The sequence below is a fragment of the Rhinolophus sinicus genome, linkage group LG03 (genome assembly GCF_036562045.2).
Source record: "Rhinolophus sinicus isolate RSC01 linkage group LG03, ASM3656204v1, whole genome shotgun sequence".
NCBI classification, from domain to species: Eukaryota; Metazoa; Chordata; class Mammalia; order Chiroptera; family Rhinolophidae; genus Rhinolophus; species Rhinolophus sinicus.
The window spans coordinates 114,839,455-114,856,958 of NC_133753.1; positions in this window are offsets into that span (position 1 = coordinate 114,839,455).

A 17,504-nucleotide genomic window follows, 5' to 3' on the forward strand; every position below is an offset into this window, starting at 1 on the left:
CTTTCATTGTCCTGTATTTTTGGATTCAAGTGTGAAGTCAGATCTCAGGTGGTATGCCTGATGACTGACTTGCCACTGTTAGGCTCTCTATTATCCCCAAGTACTCCCCAAGTGCAGTTCACATGAATTTTTGTTTTTTTAGGTCTCTTGTTTTCGTGTAGTTTCATAAGCTGTTGTTATAGTGAAGGACACAGAGCCCAAAATTCAGAATGTACTTCATAACACATGGAGAAGGGATTCACGGATGTCTTCATAACCTTTTTCTTTTCTCCCTTGGTGTTAGATTTAAATTAGGTCCTCTGTTGAAATTGTTCTTCCAGACCAATCCATGTGTTCCTGGTATAACATGGTGTAATAAAAACCCATGTTTTCCACTGTGTCCTGCCTTTCAGCTCCAGACTTTGATTAAAGATAAGCATTCAAAACCAAAAATTTCTCCTAAAGATCTATTTGATTGCTCAGTCAACTTGGTGGGGGTCTTGGTGGAAAGCAATGGCTCAGAAGGAGGTAACCAGATAATAGTAAAAAGGAGCTGTCAATCGGATTTGATCAGAAGTAAAATAATAGAACCTGAATCAATGATAGATGTATATGATCTATCTATCTAAAAACTTCAGAACATGTCATTACATTAATGTCCAAACCAGGGGCAAGCAAGGAAGAAGTTATAAGGAAAGGAGGACTTGATGTATACAGTACCAATGAAAGTTAAATGTTGCAGGATAAAACTCAAACATATAACACCCCAGAGTTATAACCACTTGGGCTTGTCGTGGACAAGGTGGTTAATAGTTGCTAATCTAACCAAGAGTAAGTTTAGGAAAGTAATGGACAAAAGCCAGAGTTTTCTTGACATATGAGTGAATGGGAACTGTCCAAGACAGGGACTAAGCTTTGGAGACTTGGACTGAAAGGGAAAGCAAGAGGCAGTGGATGCTAAAACAACAAAAAAAAGAAAAGAGAAAAGAAAAGTAAGATTTGAGAGGATTATGTTGGTAAAGACACTGACATCAGCTTTCTACCTGGCCCCTCTTGTTAGAGAGACAAAAATTCTTTAAGATCTAGGGCTAAATAGGCGTCCTAATTACTAACGACCTAGTTCCCAGCCTAGACTATCCATTCTCAGTCCTGGGTATGCACTGGAATCACTTGGAGAATTTCTGAAAAAAATACCAATGCTTTTCCCACCACCAAGATAACAACTGAACTGATCTGATTTGGGGCTCAGGAATCAACAGGTTTAGCGGGTCCCCAGGTGGCTCCAAATGAGACTCACTCTTGTAGGGTAACATTTCCCAAATGAACCATGCACACTACTGGTCCTGTAGGATCCTCTTCAAAGAAAGCTCCCGTTCCCAATAAATTTAGGGAGCCTCTCATGGTATATGTGCTCATTGTCCCCCACAAAGCACATTAGCTTTCTAAATGCACTGAGAAGTCCTGCAGAACAGAGATCACCTTTCCTTTGTTAGTCTGTGGTCAGACCTAGTAACGTCACCTTGAGAAAGGCTGCCCTGCGTCAGTTTTCCAACTGTTACCTTTTACTGATCAGTTTCCCCTGCCCTCTAGGTTCCCCAAAGGTCATCCTCAGCAAGTTTTAAGATATTGAATTTTCATATGCCTGGGTGTACAGTCTTGTAATCATGGTTATCTAACAGAAATGTACAAGACATACTGTGTCTTTGGTGGGGGGTGGGGAGTTAGAAAGCCCAGATTTTGCTAGATGGGCCTTTTTAAGGGATAGTGGGTCCAGTACTGGGATTGGATAGGACAAGAGTTCACAGGATCTCATGGCCCCAACCACATTCCTGGAACTTGGGGTATTTCCCTCAATCACCAAATATTTGGGAAGCAGGAGTGAAAAAAAGGTTCCTAAGTCAAGAAATGGACATTGAAGTAAAAAGACGTGAACTCAATGTAGTCGTTCTTCTTATTAGATGAGTGACCTCGAGCAAATTATCAAATTTATTTGTATCTCAGTTTACTCTTCTATAAAATGGGAATAACAACATATAACTCCAAGGGCTATTAGTAAGATAAAAATCAAATACAACACTGCATTTAAAATCTCAACAATCTGGGTATTTGTCAGAGAGGTTAATGTTGAATTTACTGTCTCCTTATATTTATTAAAATTTCAGCCGAGAAATATATTGTTTATGGAAAATCATGTCAAGGATATTCAGTCGATCCGTTCTGTGTGTCTATTCTGCTAAAAATCTAAAATGTGCTCCCACATTAAGCTTGATTATCAGCAAATTCTGTTTGCATGTTGCCTAGCGGCCTTGCCCATGCGTATTTGTTTCCTGAATCACACTTTGGTGCAGAAGGGGCCCCGGAAGAGAAATCTTTCTTAGCGGCAGGAAGAGCTTTGCTTTTGCTGAGCAATTGGCTTGTTTGACTTTGCTGGCCATTCCAAGCCATGGAGCCAATCAGCTTTTGTCTTTAGTGCCTGTTCCTGGAGAGATTTGAGTTACCGTGAGCTCCATCCCTTGTGAACATGTACATGACCTCTGGCTCACTGACATTCCTCAACCTTATTGCTTGCTCACGTTGCCTCATTTAATCATTACTATCTCAAGTGTGTCATATCTTGTATTTCTTTTAACTTTCTTAAAACACTTTTTAATGTAAGGTGATGAAGACAAATGACTGGATATAAAAATGTATTCAGGTCTTAAAACCATGCTTGGTTTCCACTTGCTTCTATCACATGTTTTGTTTATCACCTTCTGAATTTGGAAGTATCACAAATGGTTTAATGGCAAGCAGAGATAACTGACGGTTGCCAATTTTGACACCACCCCCTTCTCCAGCCAGCACTGGAGACATCTTAGAATATGAAATCTCAGAGAACCCTGATTATTCCAAGGCCACTGCAAGGACACATTTGATGGTGAAATCAAAGTTAAACATGAGTACTCCCATTCCCAAAACTCCCATTCCCAAAACTCCAGGAGTCTCTAGCAACAATTAGTGTGTGTTCCAATGACTAAATTAAAAGCAAATTGCATCAGATTATTCCTTAATCATCCGCTATCTCTTAAATCATTTTGGGCCCATAAGTTAACTAGCCACCTTCTAGTTTCTTCTTCCAAAAGACGGCATCCACTTCACAAGCCTCCACCCAGTAAGAAGCTGCCACATTCCACAGGCTAATTGCCTCCTGTATGTGTCAATGTAGATACACATATCATTCAACATCTGATTTCACCTCTCATAAACAGACTATGCTATTTTCTTTACATCAAACACATGTGGTTTCTCTTCATATGACAATACTAGGGTTTTGCTGGGTCCTGCAGACTTTCTCTCAGAAAGTTAAACACTTCTTTTATTGCCCATGTGAGCTTTTCATTTACAAGCAGTCGTGATTTTTTTTGTTGTGTCAATATTTAAATGACATTATAAAAGCATGCTTAATAGCTGTGTGCTGAATCACTACATACTTGGGTTTGAGGTCCTGGAAAAATGTGATCGGCGTCAAATTGCATTTCATCAAACTCATGTGGAATTTTTAGGGCTTTCAGTTTAAGTACTTCTGAAATTCAGAAATAATCCCCTGAGACTGGCAGAAGGCTGACTACCAACCACAGACTTCCTGGCATGCAGTGGAGTTCAGGAAGGGCAACGCTATTGTTTTTCTCCAACCTCTCAGCCCAGATAAACAATCTGGCAGTTCAGAAGCAACGAAATGCCCAGGGCACTAAGTTCATGACAGGGTTATTTTGGAGTTTGAGCACTTCCCCAGGGCAGAAATGCCCGATTCAGACTCAGAATCAAATATTGGGCCATGGTAGTCTAATGAGACAGACCTTCTTCCGTAACTCTGGAATAAGGTCATAGTAGTCTGTCAAACAGCAAGTTGACAGGTCTGCAAGAGCTCACTAGAAAACAGGACACCATTCAACATGTGAATTTCTGACTTCTGCTACCAAAGAGTCTAGGACCCAGCGGCATGCTTGTAAATATTTAACATCCAGCTCTCTGGAAAGACTGTTTAAAAAGCAAGCTCTGATTTACATCGTTGGCCTATTTCTGTAGTATAAATATTAAATAATTCCACCATAAGTGATTTCAAGCTACCTGTCTGATACCACAGAATGTGGAATTGGGAAGAGACGGACACAACCAGCTCTCACAGCCAGAGCCAGCTTGAGCCACCGCTGCTGGGATCACTCCAGCTCAGCAGGCAAGGTTATACATGGGAGAACATAAATGTTCACTCACCCCGCTTGCTTAGTAGAATCTCTTTTTAGCTTCCGCCATATACAGAGTAGATGCTATCTGTCTGCACCTGCTTATTCTTGCCTCAGTGAATCAATCAAACTCTTACCCTCTGCAAGGATGCTTCTGCTGATCCCAATGTAATTTTGAGATCATCTCCTACATGGCAAGCCTCCTGTACCTTTGTGATACTATTAGGTACTTCTTTATCCTGGACATATTTCCTGGTTCCCATAGGCACTAATCCTGAGGCCCCTGGAGGAAGAGTTTTGGGGGAGGATGGTCCTAATCACTATGAGTGGTGGGTAGAGGCACATAACCCCCTGAGTCCCATTCCCCAGGTTTTGTCAACCCTTCCTTCTCTCAATCATTATCAGCCCTGTCTCCTCCTGAATACGTGGGGGTTCAGGGAGGGGCAAGGATCATGTCTTCCCTGAGCTACCACCATTTCTTTTATTCCACAAGTTTTTCAATATAGCTGTTTCTCGACCCCAATCAATAAATTCTAATATTTTGTTCCCCTAATAGCCATTCAGTGCTATTATGTTGCATGCAGCATCTATTAATACATGTAAAGATATTTCAGAGAAGGTTTTATCAAGCACATTTAAGAGGACACTCCATCAATATACATATATTAATATATTGTATGTATACTGTATTTGTATTTTATATTCTGTATTGTATTTGCTTATGTGTGTTTGTATGTATATTTGTTTATTTGTATATTGTAGGTAATATGTACATACTGGGGGTGCCAAAAAATGTATACAAGTGGACACTTTGGTCAGCGTTGCTCAAGCAGTAGTTCGCTGTAATCAGTAACCACTTTGAGCACCTCTTGTAATTGCAGAAGTCAAGCATGACTTGTATTCATCTGTTGTTATATATTGAGTATTACAATTTTAATCGTTTTTCCCTTTCTTAAAATGTGTATACATTTTTTGGCACCCTCTGTGTATATATATTATATAAGTTATATATACTATATGTATACAAGATACATACTCCTAAAACCACGCCAGCACGAAAATCTCAAATTTGCAAATGGGCTACATGGTCCCACTCTCAGAATCTGACCTAAGTAACAAAGGCCATAGGTTTCCTTTTCTGAATTCCTGCGATCCTCATGCCTTCTCAGCTGATACTTGTGTGTGTGGTCCGAGGGCCTTGCCAGAGGCCACAAACGTCAGTGCAAATGCACAGACTAGTTGGCCCACCAGCATCAGCAGTTCTTGCTCATTGTCCTTTCCCGTTCATTTCTCATCAAACAGATTTTTAACCTGACGACTTGACTCCCTTCCAGTCCCCGGGGCTCCTCCCGGCTGCCCTCCTTCAGATTCAGTTCTCCATAATATGGTTGTATTTTTCAGATTCGGAAACATTCCCATTAGGTGCATGTCCCTAATTGAGTCTACAGGTAATTTTTTTCTTTCCCTAGCAGCATCTCTAGACCTCACTGAAATAACTCCGACGTTTCAGTACCTGGAACTTTACAATACAACTTGGTCCCATTGTTTCTTCCAAGCTACCAACCTAAGGATCTGATGTGACTAGCAAAACGGTTTAGATCTTCCCTACAAATCTTCCATATGGAATTTCTATCTCCACAAGCTATCCCACATTCTCATGTTCCCTACATTATAAATAAATAATCAGATAATACATCACCCAAATCAAGGCACTATTAAAAATAAAATAAAGCATTGAAAACAAATAACTGACCTACAACAGGTATAAATTGGGACTGTCCTAGAAGACATATGGTCTCCCTAATTATAATTTTCTTGCCATGGGCTACCTTCACTTGTGATCTCATGCAGAAAATTCCTACTGCAGTTAGCTTGATGGATTCACATAGTAAAGCAGAAGGCTGGCTCTCTGGTTGGAACTTCTATTTTTGAACTTTATGCTACCTCAGGGACTCTAATATGACATTCCTTCTGTCTCCACACAGTTCCTCTTTTGTTGATTGTTCATGCCACGGTAGAATAGTCTTGGAGTCCAGGCATGCCATCTGGCTCTGCCTTTTCCATGTCTCTGCTCTCCCAATTCCATTGTGGAAGTAAGTTGCAAAGGCACAGAAATATTGGTAACTGTAGTCCTGGGCGCCACTATAAAAAAGCCAGGAACTGTAGTCCTTTTTAGAAGAAGCAATGGAAGGATGCAGTTTATAATTATTGAGATGAGAAAGATTACAGAAGGAACATTTTGTTAACAAAGATGTGAAGTTTAATTTAGGAAAAGCTAGGCTATGACTGACATAGAGGGGATTAGACTAGACTGGAGAGATTAGGAGTCACACATAGAAGCTTTTTAAAGTCATAAAACTATTGGAAAATACACAAAGTCAGTTCAACATTCTAAAATAGATTGATGTAATCTATCACATCGACAGGCTAAAGAAGAAAAATCATATGATCACATTAAGTAGATGCAAGAAAAGCATTTGACAAACCAACTCTCATGATAAAAACTTTCCGTAAACTAGAAATAGAGAAAACTTCCTCAACTTGATAAAGAACATTTACAAGAAAACAAAACAAAACAAAAAAACTCCCATGACTAACATCATACATTTTCCCTAAGTTTGGGAACAAAGCAAGAATACCCTCCTATTCATTGTACTGGAAGTCATAGCTAATGCAGGAAGACAAGAAATGAAAATAAAAGTCATACAGATTGGAAAGGAAGAAATAAAACTCTTTGTTCACAGCGGACATGATGGTCTATGTAGGAAATCCCAAAGAATCACCAATAACACAAAAACAAAAATACCTCCTGGAACAAATCAATGAATAGAGACAGTCCCAAACTTATGATGGTTTGACTTACAATTTTTTGACTTTACAATGGTATGAAAGAGCTAGGCATTCAATAGAAGCTGTACTTTGGATTTTGATCTTTCCCCGGGCTAACGATATGCAGTACGATATTCTCCCAGCAGCCAGCTGGGGCTCCCAGTCAACTATGCGATCATGAGGGTCAACAAGTACTCTACAGTGTACTATGTTGCCAGTGTTTTTTGGATATTGTGATGTGTATTTCCTCTTCCCATCATGTCTACAAAATGCCCATCTGTGTCTCAGGCTTCGGGTGAGAGAAGAAGAAGGCAATTACTTTAGAGATGAAACTCAAAATAATTGCCCAACTGTAGGCTAAAGTAAGTGTTTTGAGCACGTTTAAGGTAGGTTAGGCTAAGCTATGATGTTCAGTAGGTTAGGTGTATTAAATGCATTTTCAACTTACGATGTTTTCAATGTATAATGTGTTTATCAGGATGTAGCCCCATCCTAAGGTGAAGATCATCTGTATAGCAAATTGCAGGACACATGGCTAGTATACCAAAGTATATTATATATATTACCCATCTATCTATCTATGTATCTATGTATCTATCTATCTATCTATCTATATATATATATGCTTGCATATATATGTAAATACCAGCAATGAATAATAGGAATTAGAAATTAAAAACACAGTGTCATTTACATTAACACCCCCCAAAAATTAAATACTTGGGCATAAATCTAACAAAATATGTACAGGATCTATATGAAGAAAAGTATAAAACTGATGAAAGAAACCAAAAAGAACTAAACAAATGGAGAGATGTTCCATGTTCATGCATAGAAAGTTTCAATATTGTTAAGATGTCAATCCTCTCCAAGTTAATCTATAGATTAAATTCAATCCCAATCAAAATCCCAGCAAGTTATTTTGTGGTAACAAACTGACTCTGAAGTTTATGTGGAAAGGAAAAATGGCTTAGTATAGCCAACACAATATTGAAGAAAAAGAATAAAATTCAGAGGATTGATGCCTCCCAACTTCAAGACTTATTCTAAAGCTATAACTACAGCATGATATTGGTGAAACAATAGATTGATCAATAGAACAAAAATAGAGATCCCAGAAATAGACACATACATGTAGACATATAGTCAACTGGTCTTTGACAAATGTAACCCATTGGAAGAATAGTCTTTTCCACAAGTGATAGTAGAACAGTTAGACCTCCATATACCTATATATTTACATATATATATGTATATATATATATATATATATATATATATATATATATATATATTCTAGAAAGTCTTTACACTTTTCACAATAGTTAACTCAAAATGGGTCATAAACCTAAATTTAAAATGTAAAACTGCAAAAGTTCTAGAGGATAACAAAGGAGAAAAATCTAGGTGACGGATCAGATATAATACCAAAAGCTCTATCCATGAAAAGAATTAGTAAGTTGGACTTTATTAAAATTGAAAACTTCTCTGTGAAAGCCATCTGTAAAAAAGAATGAAGAGATAAGGCACAGACTAGGAGAAAATTTTGTATAAAAAGTATACAAAATGCACAAAGAGCTCTTAAAACCCAACAAAGGAAATCAAGCAACCCAATTATAAAATGGGTGAAAGATCTGAAAGGATACCTTACCAAAGAAGATATAGAGATGGCAAATAAGCATATGAAGATATTCGACATCTTACGTCATTAGATGATTACAGATTTAAACAATGGAATACCATTGCACACTTATTAGAATGGCTAAAATTTATAAAACTGATAATACAAAACGCTGACAAGATTGCAGAGCAACAGAACCACTCATTTATTGCTAGTGGGGATGCAAAATGGTATACGTTGGAATAAAGCTTGGCAGTGTGTTACAATGCTAAGCATGCTCTTACCATACGATACAGCAACCATACTCCTAGGGATTTGCCTGAGTTGAAAACTAATGTCCACACAAAAACCGGTGCACAAATGTTTATAGAAGCTTTACTCATAATCACCAAAACCCAGAAACAATCAAAATGTCCTTCAATAGATAAATGGATAAACAAACTGTGGTGTATCTACACAAGGGAATATTGTTCTCTATTAAAAGGAAATGAGCTATCAAGTGATGAAAAGGCATGGCTTAAATGTATATTACTAAATGAAAGAAGCCAATCTGAAAAGATTCTGATTCCAATTACATGACATTTTGGAAAAGGCAAAACTATGGAGGCCATAAAAACATCAGTGGCAATTCAGAGGTTTGGGGGGATGGTGGGATGAACAGGTGGAACACAAGGGATTTTTAAGGCAATGAAACTATTCTGTACAAAACGATGATGGTGGATCCAAGTTATTATGCATTTGTCAAAAGTTAGAACTCTACAACACAAAGAGCAAACCTCAATGTAACCTGTGGACTATTGTTAATGTATACGTTCATTAATCGTAACAAATATACCACACACATGCAAGATGTTAATAATGGGGAAACCATGTGAGGAGTGGGGCGGAGAAGGTGAGGTTCAATGTACGGAATTTTATGTATTATCTGCTCAATTATTCTGTAAATCTAAAACTGTACTGAGAAAATGAAGTCTAGCAATTGTGAAAAATAAGATAAAAGCTCCAGGGGAGTAACTATTAATTAAGAAAAGAGGGTCAAATGATTTCCTAGGACACAACATTGTTTGAAGTTTGGAGAGATGGGAAGGAACTAGCAAAGGAGACTGCAGGCCAGGCCAGTGAATTAAGAAGGAATGAGAATGTGATGTCCTAGAATCCAAGGAAAGAAAGTGTTTCAAGGAGGAGGGAGTGATCAGCCATGACAGACATTGCAAATGGGCCAAATGTGAAGACTGAAACTGTCTGGTGCATTTAGCAAAGTGGAGGTCTTCGGTGACCTTGATTAATGGAGTTTTGGGGTGTTGGGTCAAAGCTTTGATCCTGTGCTTTCGAGAGGAATTGGAGGAAAGGGACTGGAAATAATGAGTCCAGACAGCTTTTTAGGAATTTTGCTGCAAAAGGGAGCAAAGAAATGGGCAAAATCTCAAGAGGATGCAAGGTTAAGAGAGTTTTTTTAAGATGGGAAAATATGCAAATAGGATGTGATGATGTAAATGATCTAATAGAAAGGGCAAAGAATGGTAATGCAAGAGAAAGAGTGGGAGAATCCTAAAATGATGAACGACAAGGAATGAGATCTAGTCCAAAGGGACAATTCACCAGTAATAATAGCATAGAAGAAAGAGTTGGTGGGATGATGTAGTAGAGGAGATTCAGAAATTCTCTGCTTCTATTTTCTCAGTTAAATAGAAAACATAGATGACAGCTGCAAGTGATAATGAGGAAGAGAGTGCTAGAACTTTGAGGAAAAATAAGAAAGTATAAAACAGCCACCAGGAAGCAGAAGAGTGAAATGTAGAAGGATTGCCATGAAACAACTTGAGGTAGATGGCATGAATTTAAAGTGACAATAGGAAGCAAAGTTATATATATTTCTCTAGCTATGTTTAGCTGAACAGGTGCAGGCTTGGATTAGTCAGAGTTGGATTTACCCAGGGATGGGACTTTGCTAGTTGTTTATGCAAAGTGAGAAGGCGAAGTCTGTAGAGCAAGTATGCAAATGAGTGATTATTATGAGGGTGGGCCTTAAGACCTAAACTGAGTGAGGATGCAAATTAGGACATAAAAGGGGAAGTGAGGGATAATGCAAAGGTGGCAGGACAGGGGATAATAGGTCTGGGAGTGGTCAGAAAATATTTTTTGGAATCATGGGACTAGAAGGAATGAAGTTGAAAGATAGTAGGTTGTAGTTGGGGAAGGAGAGACTTCAAATCATGAATATGGAAAAGTAGTAGATGTTAATAATGACAAGTTCTTAGGTATCTCCACTTGAGTGAATTAGGGTCAAGATCATTGGAAGAAAGGAGGTTAAGGAACTGAGAGACCAGGGTATTTGGAAAGGTCAACGGCATGAATGTGGATATGGAAATCTCCAAGAACTGTTACTGCTGATAGTGACTGATACTATCAGACTTAGTTTAGACAGACTTGCCCATATGAAAGTTATTAATGCAGATACATTCAGTTCCTTGAAGATGCCATTTCAGTCCCACAAGTTTCAGAATTCCTATAGGTTGATTGCTATGAGAAGCAGATATATATTGCTTCATATGCTCTGCATTTTAGGAGCAAACAAAAATGATGACACATTTCACAAGGGAACAGGACCAGGATCAAGGTTATGAAATTCAACAAATATGAACTGTCAGATGCTAGCGGATTGGCTTAGTAGTAGAGACCTCAGGGTCAAAATACTCAAGGTTCCCTGCAACCAGAGATTCCAATCTCAAAAGCGTCAACTCAGTCCTTCACCCTTTGAAGGCAGATAAATTGGGTAGCAGAAAATTGATTGGCTAGAGTCTTTTAGATGACATGTTAAGACCAAAAGCTCCAAATCTTTCTTAGGACATCAGGTAACGCATGGCTTTTTTTAGGAACAAGAATTGACATTCCAAAACTTGGCCAAAGAAATGGAGGCATTGATTTTCTCCTGGAATATATTCAAATATAAGTCACCCACTAAAAGCAAACAGAAAGAATAGTAATATGGTATGAAAGAAATTCTGTACTGTTGGCTAGCTCAAAAATTCCATCGCCAGTATGCATAGCAAGCATATATATGTATATTTCAAATGGAGCAAAATGTCAAGCCTGAACAATTCAGATGATTTTCTTTTTTCTTTTTCTTTTTTTTTTTTTCACGGTAAGAACACATGACTTTAATAAACAGAATCATCTTAGGTGCTTTCAGAGTTGTTATTGGTTATCATTGTATTCTAATAATTCACTGTCAGGCAAATGTCAAACAGAATTGGTTGTCCTAGTTATTTTTCAACATGGTCTCAAAGTAAAATTATCAAATGAGGCAGATCCATAATCTATAACGAAAGTAATTAAGAGAATCGGGAATTCGAACTGCATATCTGAGGCATCATATCTGAGCGAAATAAAATTGATCACATCCAAGTAATCACTGATGCAAATTTTTCAAAGTGCTAAACACATTCAATACATGGGTAAATAGAAAAGTGTATCACCAAGTTACTGAGCAAATTTGTACTTATAAAAAAACATACTAGATATCAAGAAAAATTGTAGGTAAAGGTGATTGCTGTGTTTGAGCATCAGGAACATTACAGATGGCAAACAAGAAATTGTAGTCAATAATGGCTCATCTTGTACAAGAGTTTATTCATGTTTTGAAATGCATTGCTAGACATGAACCAATATGCTGTATGTGCAGACTCATTCTTTCATGAATTTCTGTCATAAAAGTAGAACCAGGTTTCCATGGAGGCAGTAGCTTCAGACCTGTAAATACTTGACTACTTACTGAATATACTTAATGATGTCAAGTGTAACTGTCTTCTTCCAAAATTCCTGGTTCAGAGACGTTTACAAAGTCCTCACGCAAATTCTTCAATGAAAATATTTTTTTTCCTTCTAAAACGAAGATTACGTCGTGGTCCTAGTTCAGAGCTATGACCATGTTTCCCTGAAAATAAGACCTTGCGAGACAATCAGCTCTAATGCGTCTTTTGGAGCAAAAATTAATATAAGACCCAGTATTATATTATATTATATTATATTATATTACCTGGTCTTATAGTAAAATAAGACAAAGTCTTATATTAATTTTTGCTCCAAAAGACACATTAGAGCTGATTGTCCGGCTATGTCTTTTTTTCGGGGAAACACAGTAACTGACTAGTTAAAGAGCCTCTGCCTGCCTTCAATATGCTGATTTATATTTGGCAATGAAGACTGAATTCACAGCTATGGATTAAATGTCAGCTATTTAGAAAGTTTAGCTCAGTCAAAAGTAGTGGCTATCACCATATTATACACCTTTTGTGAGACCAATAAATGTAGTTTCCATAAAAAAAAAAAAAAAAGCATTTGGAGATGATTAAAAATGAAAACATATAACCAGACCAAGAATGATGAAGGTATTTCCATCCTTGCCGTCATATACAATTGTTCAAGATATCAATTATGACCATCGCTCCAATGCTCTCTCTGCTCTCCTAAATTAGTGCTAAGGAAACATGGCAGGGACTGGGTGACCCTGACCTTTTAGATAAAATAGTATTCAATTCTATTCAATACAAGTGCTGTGGTACTCATAGCCAACTACCATTAAATTTAATTCTTTATTTTTCAAGTGCCAACTCACTACTTCCATCAAGATGCATAGTGCATTGAAATGGCCCTTGATGTGGTCCTATCTCATCATAGGATTAGTCCCAAGTTCCCTAGGGAAAGATAAGGGACTTAGCCAAGGTGTTGATTCAATATGACAGTCATTGGAGTGTCCTCAGAAGCAACATTTCCAAGTAAGGTAGAGAAGGGATGTTATGCCTCCCAGTTACATTTTTAGAACCTAGATAAAAGTATTGCTTCTGTTCTCCTAGGGCCTAGTTCTCCTTTGGTGGCAGAGACAGATACAAGGAGAATTCAACACTCTGTTGTCACTGATTATCTTTAATTTGAAGTTAAAATTTCTGCTAAAAGCCAACTTATTTATTTTCCTAACATCCATGAAGTTATAGAAAGTGGTAGGAAGGCACATTAATCCAAATGCTATAAATGGGAAACTGAGAACTATAGCATTGTCAGAATTAAACCTAAGTTGAAAACACATTTCAGGCCTTCCACACCTCTTGCCTGTCTTTCAACCAAACAGTCAAAATAAGTTACCCTTTGACTCTAATTCAAGTAACTTTTATATATTTGCTTAGAAAGCAGTGATGAGTTATTTGAACAGGTCTTTTACATTTTTAAACTGATAAGACCCTCAGATCAATGCCAATTCTATTTCCTAGGATGCTCAGCCTCAGGGTAAGTTAGTAGCTTTTTTCAAGTTATATAGCTTCTGAGATGATACTTGATCTCACAGGGGCCATTATTAGTTAAATATCACTGACATTGCCCATAAGTATCTCCTAAGTTGCACAGTAGCCAAACTTTGGCATTCACAATATCAGCATTAACACAATGCAATTATTAACCAAATTTGAGTCACTGAGAAATGTAAAACTTGTTTTTAAAAACATCAGTTGCAGCTGCTTGGATTTTACCTAGAAATTCTGTGTGACCAAGCTCTTGTGGGAGTTTTCTTTGACACCATCCAATTCTCTGACACCAACTGGGTGCCCAACAATTCAGTTCATTTCTGACACTACGCAGAGTTAGTGCAGACCCCATAGTTTAAGGACTCAGCCCCCCAAGTCTGCTTCTATTTCAGATGCCATCACAAGTCCCAGGCCACCCTCTGACCAACTGGCTATAAATTGGGTTCCCAGGACCCCGTCCTAAGGTTCAATAATTTAGCAGAGCAGATCATAGAACTTAGGAAGACACTGTACTTATGTTTACCGGTTTATCATAAAAGACACAAACAAACAGTCAGATGAGAAGTTGCACAGTGAGGCCGGGAAGGGTCCCAAGCACAGGAGCTCCTGTTTCTGTGATGTTGGGATGTCCACCGTCCTAGCATAGGGCTGTTTTTATCAATTCAGGAGCTCATAAAATCTGACTGCTCAAGAGTTTTTATAGAGTTTAATCTTCAGGTCCCCCTTTCCCTTCCTGGAGGTAGGTGGATGGGCTGAAAGTTCCAACTCTCTAATCACTTGGACTTTCTAGTGACCAGCACAATCCTTCCTGAGTCTCTTTAGGGACTCCAGCCTAAGTCACCTTATTAATGCAAGCTCAGGTGTGAACAGAAGAGGCTCCTTATGAATAACAAAGTACACTTCTGTAACTCAGAACATTCCAAAGGTTTAGGATCTCTGTGCCAGGAACCAGGGACAAAGGCCAAATATATTTCTTATTATACCATAATTATTCATTCAATTATATATATATAATATGTAATATATATATCATATATACTATATGTTATATATCATATATGATATATATATACACATATATATAACAAATATATATTCTGAGTTTTTTAGGTACCGTGTTAGGCATGGGAATACAGTGGTAGGAAAAACAAATACAATTACTATCCTCAAAGAAATTAAGTCGAATGGTAGAGGAAACTCACATGAGTCAAACACGGGAAAAAATGTAAAGCAACAAGTGTGACAAGAGGTCTGGAGGGAGGGATGAACCATAAAATAGGTGGAACAACCCCCCCAAACTGTGGACTTGGGGACGTCTTCCTAAAGAAGACAGCTTTGAGCTGAGTTCATCAGACTGAGAGGTTAAAGGAACAAAGAGGGCATGACTGGGGCAGAAGCCAGTTTGAAGACTCTGAAAATAAGTTTGAGCTAAGAACTAGGAAGATAAGTTTTCTGAACATTAACCTAAGAATGCGTTACTTCAAATAGTACGTCTTGTTTAGTATTATAGATATTTTTACTGATTACTATATACTGAATATTATTTAATATTATAAGCAATCACTAATTACTTACAAGAACTCAGCCAGATCACAGAACTAATCTGAAATGTGGGCTTTGGTACATGATAAAAAAGAACCAGGCTACAAGTTAATAGACTATAGCATTTCCACCAAACGTGCCTCAGTTTCCACCATAAAATGAATGTGTGGGTTAAATGTGTTATTTGGGACTCTTCCAGTTACAGGCCCTAGAAAAATCATCACAAGATGGTTTAAGCCATAAGGGAAACCATTGGCTCACTCTTATTTCTGTTTTTCTTTTTGGTTTTTCTCCACATTGGATTTATTCTTAGACAAGCTCTTTCCACATGGGGTCAAGGGTAGCCCATAGCAGCTTAAAACTTTTTAGATAGCATTGCTCAAAGAAACGGAGTGTACTTTTCTGAAAGTCCAGCAAAAATCAGGAAAGATTCTGATTGGCCTGTTGCTTCAGGTAGCCACACCTGAGCCAATCACTATGGGCAAGAGAATGGAGTACTCTGGTGGCCGGCCCAGGGAGCGTGCCCACTACCCAGGTTTAGGACAATGGGTCATGTGCTTTTTAGCTTCTGTAGACAGAGTAGGAACAATTCTAAGAAAAGATGCTGCTGAACAGATAAAATGCTTGAATGACCACTATAGTGAATTTTGTATCTTTTTCTTTAATGTTCTACTACTCTAAATTTACTGACAGAACAGAGGCTATGTGCATATTCTGAGACGTTTGACAACGAGGCGTATGTTTTGATTTCCTGAGAAGGCTCTCATGGCCCTTGCCAACACACTGAATGGCAGTTTCCTTTGCCTGTTTGTTCTGTCGTGAAAATAATGTGCGTCTCATCTCTCCTCCATTTACACATCTTCGTTTTTAATTGGCCACTAATGTTTTCCAAATGTCTTCACCTTCTCTCACAGCACACCAAGAAGTAGATTTTACCCACATACTCCCACACAGAGATTTTAAATTCTCAGAATACCTCATTGGTTTGCACTGCTAAAAACCTTATAGGTTTCCAAACGGTGACGACAAAGATAAAGGAAAAAAGAACATATTCTCTGGCTGCCCTCCAACAGAGACCAATCATAGGTGAATAAGTAAAATTTGTCTTTGGGGCTTGCCTTACCCTTGGTTACTATCTGTCAGGGCCCAGGGAGCCCTGGCTTTTCAAGGTCACCTTTGCTTTCCAAAACACGCTTTCTATGCTGCTACTGAAACCAAAGTTTCCTGAGAAAGAAGAGAATGAGATCACAAAGAAAAGTATTCAGTCATTTATTTTACATTATAAAAGGACCTCATATCAATAACAATAAGGGATAATTAATGAAAACCCTGAAAAATTGTCTTGGCTCTGTGTTGTGCCACTGAATAATTTATCACCCCATCATCAACTAACTCCAACACTGCCACAATGTGTAAGGAGCAGAATCTCTCCCTCCAATTTTAATTCGGCTCTCCCCACCCCAAAACCGCCCTACTCCCTGACCCCTGAATGGACATTTTAGTGCTGATCACCGTGGTTTTTAGTGTTTCCCTCTAAAAAGTCTAAATCCTTCTCTAACTAGCAACATTTGGTACTTTGCATGAGTTTTAAGTGACTGTGCTTTACATAAAATAGACCACACAACTTAGTTTCTCACAGACAAAATCGTCCCAGCACAGCCACACACAAGCTCTTCCTGACCTCTGTATGGCAAAGGTCTCACTCTATGGCTTTGTTATTTTTGGACATTGAAATCACGGAGTTGCATGCCAAGCTCTTTCTAACAGCAAGTTGATTTAGCAATATTGGCTGCCGAGTTCCTATTTCACCCAACTCGCCAGTTGCTTAAAGACAAGTCTTTAGCTCCTCCCAGGATGGCCTCCTAAGTGCCGCCTGTTAACATGACACAATGCCAATATCCTAACAGAGACACCGCTTTAATATTCGAAGCAAACAGCAAGGTTATCACCACCCAACTGCCAAATATAGGCCACTTCCGATGTCTTTTCTTTTTTTTCTTTTAATCACACAGTTTTCAG